This window comes from Pipistrellus kuhlii, unplaced genomic scaffold (genome assembly GCF_014108245.1).
Source record: "Pipistrellus kuhlii isolate mPipKuh1 unplaced genomic scaffold, mPipKuh1.p scaffold_m20_p_5, whole genome shotgun sequence".
In the NCBI taxonomy this organism is placed as follows: domain Eukaryota; kingdom Metazoa; phylum Chordata; class Mammalia; order Chiroptera; family Vespertilionidae; genus Pipistrellus; species Pipistrellus kuhlii.
The window spans coordinates 5,474,582-5,489,908 of NW_023425551.1; the positions used below are offsets into that span (position 1 = coordinate 5,474,582).

At 47.7% G+C, this 15,327-nt stretch overlaps 1 protein-coding gene across 1 annotated transcript in view; it reads right to left on the reverse strand.

Moving 5' to 3' along the window:
- PLEKHG1 (pleckstrin homology and RhoGEF domain containing G1) overlaps window positions 1-14,859 on the reverse strand; it is a 187,517-nt gene extending 172,658 nt beyond the window's left edge. The window contains exon 1 of the mRNA XM_036413907.2: window positions 14,711-14,859. The gene's annotated coding sequence lies outside the window, so the exon portion shown is untranslated. The remainder of the gene's footprint in view (window positions 1-14,710) is intronic.
- Window positions 14,860-15,327: the final 468 nt, after the last annotated feature.

Below are 15,327 nucleotides of genomic sequence, written 5' to 3' on the forward strand. Positions count from 1 at the left end.
CTCGTACTTTCATCACCTCCTCAGACAACTGTGAGTGAAGAAAGAAATCAACTTTTATTGTTTACAATTACATAATTATACCTTAAAAAAAAAAAAAAAACAAAAAAAAAACTACAACTCTGCTCCCTCTTCCCTAGTAGGCCCACAGTGAGAAACCTGAAGGGCCAGCCTGGACGGAGGCGGGAGGCCTGGGGAGGCGATGCTGCTGAGGGCCAGCGTCCACTTGGTACCCCTAGCCTCCAGTCAACCCTTGGGGGCTTCCCCTATGTGTTGAGAACTCTCGCCTTGTAGCTTGACAACAACAGCAGTGGCTTGACAACAAGAGAAGAGATCACAATTGTCCATTAAACAGCTGCTAAAAGCCAAGCACTGTGTAACAGTTTATCTACCAACTGTTTTTACACATCCAACCATCCTTTACAGCAATTATAATTTCCCCCATTCTATGGCTGAAGAAGTGAATGAGTACAGTTCATATTCAAAAGACAGTAACTCAACTCTAAAGTATGAACCTGAGATTTTTATTTCCTGTTCAAGAAGGGAGGAGCAAAGGAAGTTCTGACGCCTCTGAGGTTCAGAGCAACCCATCCCAGTGAGCACTCTGGAGGTGCTTGCTTATTAAAAGATGCTGGTGTTTGGTCTACAGCGCTTGTATACATTAGACAGCTCTGCCTCAGCTCCCTCATGAGTCAAGTGGGCTTTCTTTTATTAGCCCAAGATCACAATCACTATTGATAAGGTTTTTATGGACTTAAGAATACAACCCAGCCACTCACTCCTTTACATACTACAGTGGACTTGAGCAGTGTCAGTAAATAAGACAGGCCAAAGAGCCCCACTCTCACAAGTAAAGTAGACTTGAAGAAAAGTCAGAGCTGAACTAAGGAACTGCTTCTGGTATCAGTAGATATTTTAATCATAGTGGTGGTTATATGGAAGAATGTGTTCTTATCTGTCAGAAATGCATAGTGAAATATGTATGGGTTAAACAGAATGACACCTGAGATGGGCCTTTAATATCCGAAGTGGGGGAGGGAACACGAATGGGGAAACAGATGAAACAAGATTGGCAAAATGTTTTTAACTGTTGAATCTGGAAGATGGGTACACGGGGCTCATCGTACTGTTTCTCTCCTTGTGATTTTGGAAATTTCCTTAATCAGAAGATGAATCCTTCCCTCCATGGAGCTTAAAAAAGATAAAACAAGCATTAATTTATGGTGTGTCCATCAGACAGATACACGTCTATGCAGAAAAATAAAGCAGAGAAGAGAGGTGGGGAATGCTCAGGGGGTGGATATAGTTCCGCATGCTTGCACTCTTTATTTATTTTCTACATTTAATATAAGAAGTCATGAGCTGACCACCTGCATCAGCATAGGCATTCATACACACCAAAGTGAATGAAATACTAATTAAAGGGCACCCAGTTTTCTGGGAAACAAGAGATGAATTTGAATTTTACGGAAGGTGTGAATTTTAAAGAAACGTCGATGAAAATAATGGCTAACATTTCCCTAACTTTTCTATATGATACAGCTAGGTAAAGAATGGTTGGTGTGATCCTCATCATAACCCCAGGAGCAGGTACTGTCTCCCTCATCTCTAAGATGCCGCCCCGAAGCTTAGGGAGTCTGGACAGCTTGCTCAAGGTCATGCAGACTCTACGTGGTGGAACCCGGTTTGAATCCAAGTGGTCCCCTCAAGAGTCTGCATGTTTAATTGTTACATCACGCTGCCTACTCTGATGGATAGGCAGCATTTGAATAAATGAAGGATAGAAGACGACATAAATATCAAGCAGTGACTGGATATTTCCTGATTGCCTGCCCCACTCGAGATGTTGTTTGGTGCTGTGGGTCCTGTGGGGGAATAAGGCAGATATGGGGGACAAGCCACGAGCATCCTGGGTAGGATGGCGCTGGAGAGCAGAAGGCACTACATAAAGGAAGAGGCCCAGTTAGACTCCGGGGACACTTCTCCAGAAGCCAGGAGTGTGAGGGCGGGAAAGGAGGAAGGAGCCCTTGGGCAGGCTCTCCACCACTTCTCTTCCCCGGCACCCACCACCATCACCACACATACCCCCCACCCCCCCTATGCAGCACCGTGGCTGCTGATCTCACTCTGGAACATGGCACTATCACAGCATCAGACCCCAGAACTCACCTGACAGAGAGGCAAGAAATGGCCACTGCCTAGGGGCATTTAGTGACCGATTTAAAAAAAACAATGTTTACCGGTACATTTTCTCTGTGCTGGGCACTGTCCTAAAACATTGGAGATGCAGCGTGAACAATACAAATTCTCTCTTCTCATGAAGAGCAGACAGGAAACAAATATACTCTTTGTTACAAAAGCTAGAACATAAAATTGAAGTCAGGTGAGAAGGACATGGCTGGCCAAGGCCATATAAAGCCCGACCAGGAAGGCTTCTCTGAGGGGAGGACACTTGAGCAGGAAACTGGGACAAGTGAGACAGTCAGGCTTTCCTCTACGGGATGAGTGTTCCGGGCAGAAACCATGTGGAGGCTGGAGCTAGTGGGGGATACTGGGGGACTCAGAGAGGCCGGTCAGCAGAGTGAGCTTGCAGGGAGCAGCAGATGAGGTCAGAGCCAGAGAGCAGAGCAGGGGCCAGACTGCGGAGGGTCTTGGAGGCTGTCCTGCGGACTTGCTTCTGACTCGGAGTGAGATGGGAAACCACAGCGGAGTCTGAATTAGCTGACAGATGCAGGGCCACTCTGGCTGCTGTGAGACAGTCGGGGCCGGGGTCTAAGCAAAGGGACCAGTTAGGAACCAATTGCACGAATTCAGGGAGAGAAGGCAGCAGACTGGATCAAGTGGGAGCACTGGCGACCGTGAGGAGAGGGAGGACTTGCACATTTGGGGTACAGCCCGCAGGGTCTGCCTGTGGATTGGACCTGAGGTCTGAGGAATGTGACCAGAGAAACAGTTAAAGGCTCTCTCATTAAGCCTTTTATCTCTACCTTAAGTCCTACCATTGCCCTTCCCTTAGGGTTAAGCCATTAGAAGGGCCTCTATGAAAATGCCTAGACATAGCAATCCATGCTGGCTCAGCAATTATTCTACTTGTCTAGGCAAGAGATGAGTGTCCAAAAAGGCTGGGGAGGAGGCATGAATAAGTGAATACAGACTGAGAACTCTTTAGGAAGTTGTTGCTAACTGATTGGTCAAGGAAGGAAAGTGGCCTGCTGTGACCAATGAACTGTGGTGCTATTAACTAAGAATTGGATGGGGCGGTGAGTGGGGGGGGGGGGGGGGAACAACCCTAGGAAGTCAGAGGTAGGTCTGGAAATAGAGATTATGAATCCAATTCTGGGTGGGTGACTTTGAATCAATTGTGCAAAAGCCAACAGATAAATCCCAGAAGGCATGTGAATAAGAGTGGAGGCTCAGACAGGCCCATAAGTTTTCCATTTGATTTATTTTGAAACACAATAGACCCTCACGATTTGAGCCAGAAAGTTTAAATCAAGATATCCAAAGAGGAATTTTATGTTAATATTTTCCAAGAGGCATGGTAACTAAAAACGAGGCTATCAAAATCCATCCCTCTTTAATATGATGGGATCCTTCAAAAACCTGCCTTGATAAACTAAATTTACAAATGACAGAGCAATTTTTGTACCAACACTAAACAATGTGGTTTGGCTATATTCATGTGTGTTTTTCCAGTAAGCGTGCTAAATTCTGAATAGGAGAATAACAAATACAGACTTCTTAAACTTGTTTTTTTTCCTTCTATTTCTGAGCTCTAAGTTGGTCAACTAGAATTAAGGGTTTCACCTAAACCCCACATGCTAGCATTGAACATGAGACTTCCCAATGCCACTCTACAGCTGAAAAATGAGAACTGGACCAAACTTCAAGCCAGACAATTGGTTCAAGGTCAACAGCGTGCCCATGAATATGCTCTCTACTGGGAACACGAGGATGAATACAGCATAGTCTCTATGTCCCAGGAAAGGCTCAACCCACCAAAAGTCTGAGGTGCCCACCCCATGCAAATGCAGGCATGTCTATAGGGCTGGAGTAGGGCTGGTAACCTCTCTGGAAATGCATCGCAGTCACTCAACGGGCTTGGAACATTAGAAAGATTTCTTGCCACCACAGTTTCTCTGATAGCTGCCTCTATTCCAGAATAAACACTGTTGAGTTTCCAAGTGCTCTGTAAGCCAGTGAAAGGCAGGCCACGGGCATAAATATTTATAGAGCACCGCATTTCCTGCAGGCCCATACAACCTCCAAAGCAACGGCTACTGGACTCCCCTTATAGAAAATCGACTCAACCAGAACACTTTTCTAAAGAAGCCTTATGAAGGGTTAAGTCGGAGCCCCTTCGATTTCTCCAGTGGGTTTTCTTTCCTTCTCATCTCCTCCTTTTTCATTTTTCCTCCTCCTCCATTTCTTGTTTTTTAAATATTTAGTGACCTACTCAGAATTTCCTTTCTTCAACTAATTTTTGAAAACTGAAGTTTTTGCCTGAATTTCTTGAAGCTCATTTCAACTAGTAGACAAATAACTATTTTGTTCAACCACTTGCACTCAGGAGCTCAGAGTCTAGTGGGAGAAAGCAGAAGCTGAATGGTTGTGGAAAGTACCACACCACATGTGCTAGGCATGAGGAAAGGAGCATGCTAAGGAGCTGGAAGAAAGGGGCCCTGGGCCATGAGGGTCTGTGTGGAGGTAGCTTATCCATCATGGCATGTGCTGCCTTACTCACTTTCCCAGCAGAGGCCGATGGAAGCAAAGGATGGAGACTGGTAAGCAGGTAGGACAAAGCAAGTAAGAGGGGCCACGCTGCTTCCGAATTCCCATCAATCCCTTCTTGTGAGGCGTTGGCTTGCTGACGTTCCAGTGCTGAATCAACCCGCCTCTCCCCACCCCCTTCTGCAGCATCCCTCTTGGACCACTGCCATAGCTTCCCCACTGCTCTACCTGAGTGACAACCAGCGTTCATCAGACATGGCCCTCTCCCGCATCATATGCAGCAGTGGCTTTGCATGGTTGACCTTTGGTACCAAAACCCTACACAGTCCAGGCCCTGCCACCTCTCCAGCTTCATCTCCCACTCTTGCTGTTCACACACAGCGGCCTTTCTTTTCCTCCAACTCACAGAGCTTATTCCTCTCCGTACACTTTTTCTCTCTGCCTAGAATGTCCTTCCCTCAGATCTTCTCTGAATTGTTCTTTGTTATTTAAACCTTGGGTCAATGTTACCTGCTTGCATGGGCCTTCTGACCACCCAAAGAGAGTGCCTCCTCCCATTCCCCTGTTTTCTTTTCTTTAAAGCTCTCATTACATAGTCCCCCCTCCCCAGATCTCACTTGTTTTGTTCATCACTGTATCCCAGAATTTAGGAAATTATATTATTTGAATGAGTAACTGTAATATGAATTCCCAATTGTAATGAACATTATGTCTCCACGACAGTGAAACAAACAACAAACGTGTTTCTCTTCCCTCTCTCTTATTATTGGCTTTGTAAAAAATATTTTTTTTATTGACTTCAGAGAGGAAGGAAGAGGGAGAGAGATAAATATCAATGATGAGAGAGAGTCATTGATCGGCTGCCTCCTGTACGCCCCACATTGGGGATTGAAGCCAAAATGTGGGCATGTGCCCTGACTGGGAATTGAGCTGTGATCTCCTGGTTCATAGGTCGACGCTCAACCACTGCGCCACACCATTACTAGGCTCTTATTATTGACTTTTGTCCCAAAAGACTGAAAGGCCCTCTCCTGCCACTGTGCCACTGGGCTGGTTTTCCCCAGTATTTTCATGTTGTCTTATTGTTCCTGCCATCTAGTAACATGGAATAAAACTTAAGGGTAACACCCTTACACATAATAAAAGAGTTTATTACATACTAGGATATATATATATATATATATATATATATATATATATATATATAGCAACAGGTAAGCAAAGACAGCATCAGCTTGTCTTGCTCTATCTATCACACATACTGAAGTACCAAGTAAGAGTTTACAAGACCACAGTATAGATTTCTGAATATTTGTGCAGCGTTTTCTGCATATATTAGTAATCCGAAACCAACAAGAGTTTTAGAATAGTTATCAGCGTAAGTCATTAGCTTTTACAGAAATGTGTTCTCGTTTTCATTTCTATAAGAAGTTAAAAACAAAGACCTGTTGAGTTCCCACTTGGAAATTTCTTAAACGACAGTATTAGATTAGAGCAGACAGTATCACACCTTGACAAGACGGGCCACAATCCATAAAGAAAACAAAGCTTATTTTGCTCTTCAGGGATATTTTGAATTTTGAAAGGTACTATGATGATGGAGCTCATTACAACTCAAAACTTTAGAATTTCATATTTGCTTTCCTGTGAGGATAAGTTCTGGAAAGAAAGACAGAAAGAAAATAAAAGACTGCTCCATAATGCTGACACTTTTGGGAGGTTACCTAGTTTCTAAATTGCTGAAGGTAATGTTTCCTTATCATAGAGCACACCGGTGGGCCACAGAAACATTGTTTTCACATTACTTTCTTTGCCATTTTAGTTTCAAGATCAGATCTCATTAAGCATTCTGATTTGATGGCGTTCCTTAGACTTTAGTCTCCACAACTGTTATAGGAGAGGGGGAGATGAGCGTGTATCTTATAGAGTGACGAAAAGTGGAGAAGAGCCAAGACCACCAAGATTTTCCTCTCTCGCTATGTTCCAAAGCGTCCAAATATTTCCCCAAGCACTTCCCTCATGAGAGCCAACCCTGTCAGCTCATCCTCATCTCTGGCTCCTCCCTGACCATCTCAACACCCTGACAGCCCCACCCTCATCATCCTTAGCAAGGAACTAACTCTAAAAACTCAGATCCAGGATGGACAAGCATGATGTAAGCGAAGGTTTTCTTCTACAAAAATTAATTCACAAAGTCTATGTTTCCCCAGTATGCTCCCCTCACACCCACCCAGTAACCCTATATTCCCGATTTTGACCCTTACGTTTTATACTTCATGTATTTTGTTGATCCAAAAGTTTACAAGGGAGAGATGCCTGAATATTTCACCTGTAAGCTGTTTCAGACCAGCTCCCGTAGCCTCCTTGAAGGCAGCTATAATATTCTAGCACAACATAGATACTTAAACTAATAACAGGTTCAAGGGAACAAAAGTGGTGTCGGATATTTATGCCCCAGATTACAGTTTTCCTCTCTCCCAGCACATCAGAGAGGCGCAGATGTCGGTGTTTGAGGACTGTCTGTAATCACACAGCCACGGGAATCTGCACCCAGGGGTGGACTGGGATCCGCCCCTCCACCCCTTCCTCTCAGCCCCCCAGCTTCCCCACCCCCTCCACCCCAGCCCGGAGGTCCCAGGTCAGACACAGCCTTCCATCCCCCTAAGGCTGGACTCTGGTGAGCATGCACTTCCCTTGGCATCTGCCTGCTCCCAAAGACCGGGATTTCTGCTAGAGTTGCTGTCAGTTCTGAAGACGGCTGAGAGCGTGAGGACTTCCGGTCATGAGATGGTGGAGGCAGATGGAGGTGGCTCCAGAAGAAAAAAGGTCTGTCCTTTGCTTCCTCCTTGGCCAAGGGCTGACTGACCCCTCCCAGCCAGACCGGGGGAGGAAGGGAATTTAGCTGGGGCTTCAGTCACAGAGTTGGGAGAGGGTAGGGGGAGCTGAAAAGTGCCCTCCCCCCCCCAAAAAAAAAACAGATTCTGGAGGGTATTAGGAAGGGCATGCTCACCATGTATGGAGGGCCAGCATGCCACCTGGTAACGTGTTGAAATGAAAATCAAATATTGAAAGAACACTTAATTACAGTTAGAAATAGCCAAGTATCACCCAACCTCCCATTCAGTCAACCTGAAACTGAGTTACAGAATCTTGGACAACAGGGGGAGTGGGGCAGAGACAATAGGCTCCAAACAGGGTGCAGAAAAAGATCTCGAGGAGGATTTGGAGCTTAGAGAGTGGTCAGAAAGCGAAGATGTAAGTGGTATTTTACTCTAAACAGGGAGGAGGGTGGGGACATATTGGAAGAGAACCCTGCCTGGAGTGTGAAAATCCATAGCCTTTCCAGAGGAGAGAAAATCCTCCCCTCTCATGGTTAGGAAGGACCTACGTGGTCAGAGGGATGATCAGCCCCTTGAGATGCGGGGAGAGGAGTATTTATAGTAAATTAAATCTGGAAAACAGAGGCAGTGAGCTCTGAGCTCACGCCTTCATTGCTCTTCAGAAGGCATTTATGTGCATTAAGGATTCACACATCTCCGCAGACAGCTGCCAAAAGGGATTATCCAGCTGCGAGCACCGCCCAACTTCACTCCTACCCAAGTTTTGTAAGTCAGTTTCACTTCAACAGGATTCCCTAGTGCACTTTGTTCATTCTAATGACCAGAGTGAATGTTTTAAACTTTTACAAACACATCAGATCACAAATGCCTTACAATGCGTTCATTTACTGTATTACTTAACTCTTTGCCAGGTCCAACTCAAGAATCAAAGAAACTCCGTTACAATATAAACCTTTGAAGCCTAATCCTATAGGCTACCACAGAGTAAGACTAGTGTATTTAATGAGTATTTATTGAGCATAAATATATATGCATTTTATTGATGCTAAGAAATGCTTTCTCCCATACAACTTCCAGACACACCTTACAAGAGGTGATACCCATTTTGTGGATATTTCTTTTCTTAGTGATATTTTTTTTAATGGTCTTTGTAAGGTAGATAATTTTCTAACCACTATGCTGTACACCTGAAATTAACACAAAATAATATTGAATGTAAAAAAAAAAAGAGTAATTAAAACAATGAAAAGGTGTATTTCAAAAGTATTGTAGACTTGATGAGACAGGAACTCATTCATTTCATTAAATTTGACATCCAATGCTACTTGAAAGACTTCCCAGAGCACCAGACTAAGGTGGCTCAACCATCACCTGGCTTCTCCCAGCCCGCTGATCACATCTCCATGGAGACCACGCTTCTGGTGTCTACCGCTTGGCCTAGAACAGCATCAGGCACCATTCTAGGCATAGTAGGTGCCAATAAATGGCTCCGGAATGAAGAAAAGTTACCAATTTATTGAGCAATAACTACGTGTCTAGCCCTGACCTAAACACTTTACAAAGGAAAATGTCATTTATCTGAGCAACTTTAAAGATGAGGGGACCTGAAGCAGGTACATGGAGAAGTCAGGACGAGACCTCGCTCAGTCTAACTCCAAAGCCAGACACACAGGTGCTATGTTATACTCTGGGTCACATATAGGACCCGGGAGTTCTATGCTGAATTCTGTGTCTGGTCCAAGGATGTACAGCAAGATCCCTGAAGCTGGGGAGAGGGAGAGAGTTGTTCCTCTCCCTTGGAAGGTAATATTTATTCCCCTGTCTTTCCAAGTGCTTTATGTATAAGGTCCCGAGTTAACATAGAGGTGGGGATGCCTACATTTCTGCCCAATGAGATGAGGAGAGGTTCCAAGGAAGAGATGGAGACTTCAACTTTGTGTGGAAGGATCCCTCCTTCAGGGAGAGTGAGCACAGTCCACCTTGGGCTCTGGCGGTTATGGTGAATGATAAGGACGTAGGATATCCTGGGGAGGAGCTAGAAGAACAGAAGGTACAAAAGCACTGAGTGCCAGGCTCAGGGGTCTGAGCTTCATTTGATGTGTTCAGTGATCATCATCAATGACCTATTTCAATGTGGGCTCTGTTCCATCCCAGCCGAGCCTCTCTCTCCATTCACATCTAACTCAGGAAGAAGGCTGAAATTGGGCACTGCCATTGCAAGATCAACCGATTGCTATGTCTATTAGAGACTTCTAATCCAGCACAAAGAGAGCATCAAGAAGGCCGGCTGGCCGAAGGAGTGACCCAGAAGATTTGGTTATAAGTTCAGCTCAGCGAGAGCCTATGAAAGTGTCCATTTGGATTTCCACGAAAATCCTGAAGGATATCACAAACATAAACTATTTCCTTTAGCCCAGAGCTGGACAAACTGGGCCTACAGCCCATTTTGTGTGGCTCTCAAGCAAAGACTGGTTTTCACATTTTTAAAGGGTTGCAAACAAACAGCTCTCCACCCAATCGAAGACTATGTGAAAGACACAGACAGACCACAAAGCCTAAAACACTCACTATCTGGCTCTTTACAGGAAAGAGTTCACCACCCCTGACCTAGAACTTGCCATCCTCCCCCGTCTGTATTCAGACACAGGTCATTCAAGGACTCGATGTGACATTGAGAACTAGGTCCCTTTACTACTTCAATAAGTAGAACCTCATGGCATGGTGATTCATTGCTTAGTAATTCCTCTTATGAGAATTCTAAAGTTTGAGCGATTACTAGGCTCACCTGAATTTTAATGGCATCATGGATGTTTTAGAAAGATGTCCTTCTTACACTCATGGAGTTGCTAGCTTCGGGGCAAATGCTGTACCAGTTTGACCTCCCCAATGCCAGTGCTAAGTGGCCCTGTAGGCTTGGCAGCACACTGGTTATTAAAGTTTACCCAAACAACCTTCCTAATTAGAGACCTGTGCAAACCCCACCTCCCCTGCCATCAGGTTAGAACATCCAGTGGGTGTAGCTGGGATCTTTTTAAAACTTCGCCTACCATTAGCACCCTCCAAAGTGCCTTCCTCTAAGACAGTGGTTCTCAACCTTTCTAATGCTGCGACCCTTTAATACAGTTCTTCATGTTGTGGTGAGCCCCAATCATCACCAATCATAAAATTATTTTCATTGCTTCTTCATAACTGTAATTTTGCTACTGTTATGAATCGTAATGTATATATCTGTGTTTTCTGATGGTCTTAGGTGACCCTGCTAGCGGTTCTCAACCTGTGGGTCGCTGCTTTAGAGCCTAAGACCATCGGAAAACACAGATATTTACATTACGATTCATAACAGAAGCAAAATTAGTTATGAAGTAGCAACGAAAATCATTTTATGTTTGGGGCCACTACAACATGAGGAACTGTATTAAAGGGTCGCGGCATTAGAAAGGTTGAGAACCACTGCTCTAAGATGATACTGCAAAGGACCAAGAAGAGGAGGGTGTAGATTTCCCGTTCCATGAATCCAGCATACCTTAGTTTCCCATCAAACAGTAATTCAATATTTACCCAAGAAGATGTTCAGGTTTGGAAATTTTTACTGGCCTTGTATATCATCAAAAAAATCGTTTTCTTTTTAAACTTGTGTACACAGATTGAAAAGATACTCAAACCTGCCTCAAACATGAAAACTATTCTAAATATAGTGCATAGTCAACTCCTAGTCATTGGGCAGGAGCCACCCAGGCAGGCTTGGAGGTTTCTGCAGCCTCTGCATGACCCATGGCCCCCGGGCTGGGATGGTGAGCTACACTTCTACTGGCTTTGCTAAAACACCTGCTGCTTTCCGTCAGCTGGGCAATAGAAAGAGGAACACATACATCTCTTAATGACTTGAAAGCTGGCCCTGCCGTCAGTTCTACTTGGCACAGACGCCAGGGCCCTGGACGCCCGCTGCTGAGACTGGGGTCAGCTTTTCATTGTATCGAGCAGGCTGACGCAGGCGGATGAAACATTGCATTTCAGATGCCGGTGCAGATGCATATGAGTACAAGGCTGCTTAGAGGCTCTGTCTAGAAAATGTTTCCATTCCCATTCCTGCATCTGGCCCTAGAAACCACATTTTCCCCATGTCAAACGAGACAGTGATTTTTTTTCTTTTTTCTGAAAGAGTGAAGCATTGCATTTCATTAAAAATATGCCTCCATGTACTGTTATTTCAAGGTAGCGCAGCTGAGGACAGAGAAGTGAACGTGGGTTAAACCGTAGCTCCGCTGACGGAGAGTTTTGCAAAATCATTCATTCCCGGGACTCGGTTGACCAACAACAATCATCTTTAAAGCGCACAGCCTGCCAAATTCCACAAATTATTTCATTAATCATCCTCACTGCTCAGCGTGAACCCAGAGAGAGAGGCCATTATTTCCTAAATTACAGATGAAGAAATGAGCAAAGGTGAGACAATCCGGAGAGAGTAATCAGCTAGGATTGTTACATTTTCCTGACTGTAAAATAATCTACGTCTAAATAATTTCCTAGAGGGGTCAAGGTCTCGGTGCCAATGAGCTGCAGAGGACACGTCACACCGAGGCCGGCCCCTCCCAGGCACTCAGTCCTCACCTCTAGCACTCCCCTAAATCTTTAGGAGGCTGGGGCTAACGTAGGTCATCTGAGATTTAGCCTAGCCCCTACGTTCAGTGTCACTATTCCCTGGGTCATCCGGAAGGAGAACTGAAAGATGACAATTGTTTGAAAGACCAACTACCAGCAATGACCTGCAAGAGGGGAGAGAAACTTGCAAAGAGTGGATTGCAGCCAGGAGCACTCGGAGTAGAGGTCCAGGAATTGCTTTTAGTTTATCAAGGGCTCATAAGACAGTGCTGCTGCTGAAGCATTTCCCATCTTCATGTGCTAGACCACAAACCATTACTTCTTAATTAAATCGCTTTAAAACTCATATCCTCACAGGAGGAGAACAAAACAGTACTGGCTCTTCCTGGATTTGAAAAACGATTGCCCCTTCTTCCCACTGGTTTGTTAGCAAGTGATCCTTTAAAGTCTTTGAAGCACAGATTGAATTTCCCAATATGTAAGCTTGGATTTGGTAACGATCATCCCTATGGAAGATGCTGTAGGCAGCTGGTGCCCACGGGAAAAGTGCTGATAAGCAGGAAAAGGTGATCAAGGAGAAAGCGGGATTTGGGCATGGATCTGACACCTAGGGAACCATCAGAACAGAGGTCCAGGGAACGGCTACAGGGGGAAGAGGATGGCAGTATGGTGATGGCTGTGGGAGGCCTGGTGAGGAGGAAGCCAGTGAGATGGGAGGACTCTGGGGGGAACATTTCTTTCCTCAGGTGGTCCAGTGGCTTAGATAGAGGGCCTTGACTTGGACAAGAAGTGCCTTAACTGGTTTGGCTCAGTGGGGAGAGTGTTGGCCTGAGGACTGAAGGGTCCCAGGTTCGATTCCGGTCAAGGGCATGTACCTTGGTTGCGGGCACATCCCCAGTAGGGAGAGTGCAAGAGGCAGCTGATCAATGTTTCTCTCTCAATGATGTTTCTAGGTCTCTATCCCTCTCCTTTTCTCTGTGTAAAAAAAATCAATAAAATATATTTTTTTAAAATTGGACAAGAAGAAAAGTGTGGAATTGGTAAGCCAGAGGGTCATATATCAAACCATTCCTCTTGTACCTAAATCTTAAATATTGTAGACAAAGTAAATACCATGGTGGGGTGGGGGTGGAGGACTGAACATGAAGCTTCCGCTGGGTCACATAAATCACTTTATGAGGGAGGTAGCCAGGGCCACCTGAGGAGCTTGTAGGGTCTCGCCTGGCAAAGCCCACGTTACCATGGCGTTTTCTTATTCCTTGAAACGACGGGCTTGAGATGTTTCAACAGCGTTTACTCAAAGCCCAAAGTCTACACTACTTCCTTTAAAAGCATGCCAAGGACAGAACACTGAGAAGCCGGCGGATGCCGATATTAACACTCGATAACCACTTTTATAGCGTTCCCCGACCTAGCCGGGCCTGCACGCCTGCTCCATGCCAAATCTGACCCACCTCCACAGCCCGGCCTCCTCCCGGTCTGAATAGGAAACACCAGGGAGAGCTGAACCCAATCTGTCCGAAAACCCCCAAACCAACTCTGCCTCTGGGAGCCACAGTGTCTTTTGTGGGGCCGGTGGACACAGCCTCCCAGGGGGATTTCAAAAATCCGTGCAGCAGCGGCGGCCCCCTGAGGGTGGTACCGAGGGAGCGGGAGGACCAGAACTTCACGGAACACCGGCTCTGCAAACAAGCCTGCCCCGGGCATTTTCACAAAGTCACCCACCTCATTGTTCCCGGTGCACCGAGTAAAGTTTCACAGTGTAACCACTTTCCCCAACTTGACCCTCCCCAAGCGCCTCGGGTAAAAGCCAGACCCACCAGAGGACACAAAGAGGGGCGGACCCCGCGGCCCTCCGAGCCCAGAGAGGTCGGCAAAGTCCCAGAGGAGACCAGGTGCTCCCTCTTACCCCCGGGACAAAGGGACCCTCGGCTTTGGATCCCCCTCCCGCCCGCCCCCAGGCACACTGGCGGGGCCGGGTCTATGGCAGGGACGCCGGGCATCTGCGCCCGGACCGGGGCGGGAGGCGCCCTAAGCGGCCGGCGGGCGGGCCCCGTTTAGGGACCGTCCTGTTGGAGCAGCGGAACCGGGTTTGCAGTCCTCGGGGGTCCACGCAGGAGCTCCTCGGAGGCGCCCACGTTGCAGCCGCCCTGGGTGCAGCGGGGGCCGCCGGGTCGAGGCCGGGCTGGGTCAGGCCGGGGTTCGCAGCCCGGAGCCCGCAGCCCGGAGCCCGGAGCCCGGAGCCCGGAGCCCGGAGCCCGGAGCCCGGAGCCCGGAGCCCGGAGCCCGGAGCCCGGAGGCCGGGCGGCGGCGGCGGCGGGCCGCGGCGGCCCCGGTCCCGGCGGCGGAGGCGCCCCCATCCCCGTCCGTGCCCTCCCGGGGGAGCGCGCAGGGCAGCGGGGCCCGCACCGCGCTCCGCCGCCTCCACCTGCGGGCTCGGGGCTCCGGGCGGGCAGGGGGGTGCCTGGATCCCCTCCCCATCCTCCGGGGCTCCCGGCGAGCGGCTGGAGAGGACCCTGGGCGAAGGCAGAGCCGGCGCTTACCCGAGGAGGGGCGGCCGCCGCGGGCCGCGCTCGCGGGTCCGGGTCCGGGTCCGGGTCCGGGTCCGAAAAGGGGCGGCGGCGAAGGGATGCGCCGGCTCCGGCCCCAGCGTCCGCCGAGCGTCCCGCTCCGCCGCTCGGCCCCGACTTCCTCTTCCCCGGCCGCCCGCCGCCGGCCGCGCCCCGGCCCGCCCTCTCCCTCTCCGCCCCGGGATGCGGCTCCGCGGCCTGAGCGGCGGTCCCTGGCCCGCCCCCCTCTGCCCGGGGCGAGGAAGGTGGGACGCGGGGGAGAGACGGAGAGAGAAAGAGAGAGAGAGACAGAAAGCGAAAGAGGTTGAGCCCTTGGACTGGTCTCCGGAGCCTTGCCAAACAGAGCAGTCAAATTACAGCCTCTGGGAGGGGGTGGGGGGGAGGAGAGTTAAAAAAAAAATTTCTGCTACTGTTTTTTTGCAGACACATCACTTTTCTTCGTTTACCAGGATCTTCAGGGGCTTTTCTATTAAAAAAAAAAATCATACAAAAGTAATTCTTCCCGAGTCCACTTACTCGTGTTGCACAGGAGCTCGCGGTGAATGTGAAACAGGGGAAGCTGGCTGTTCCTCTGGCATCATTGCCCCATC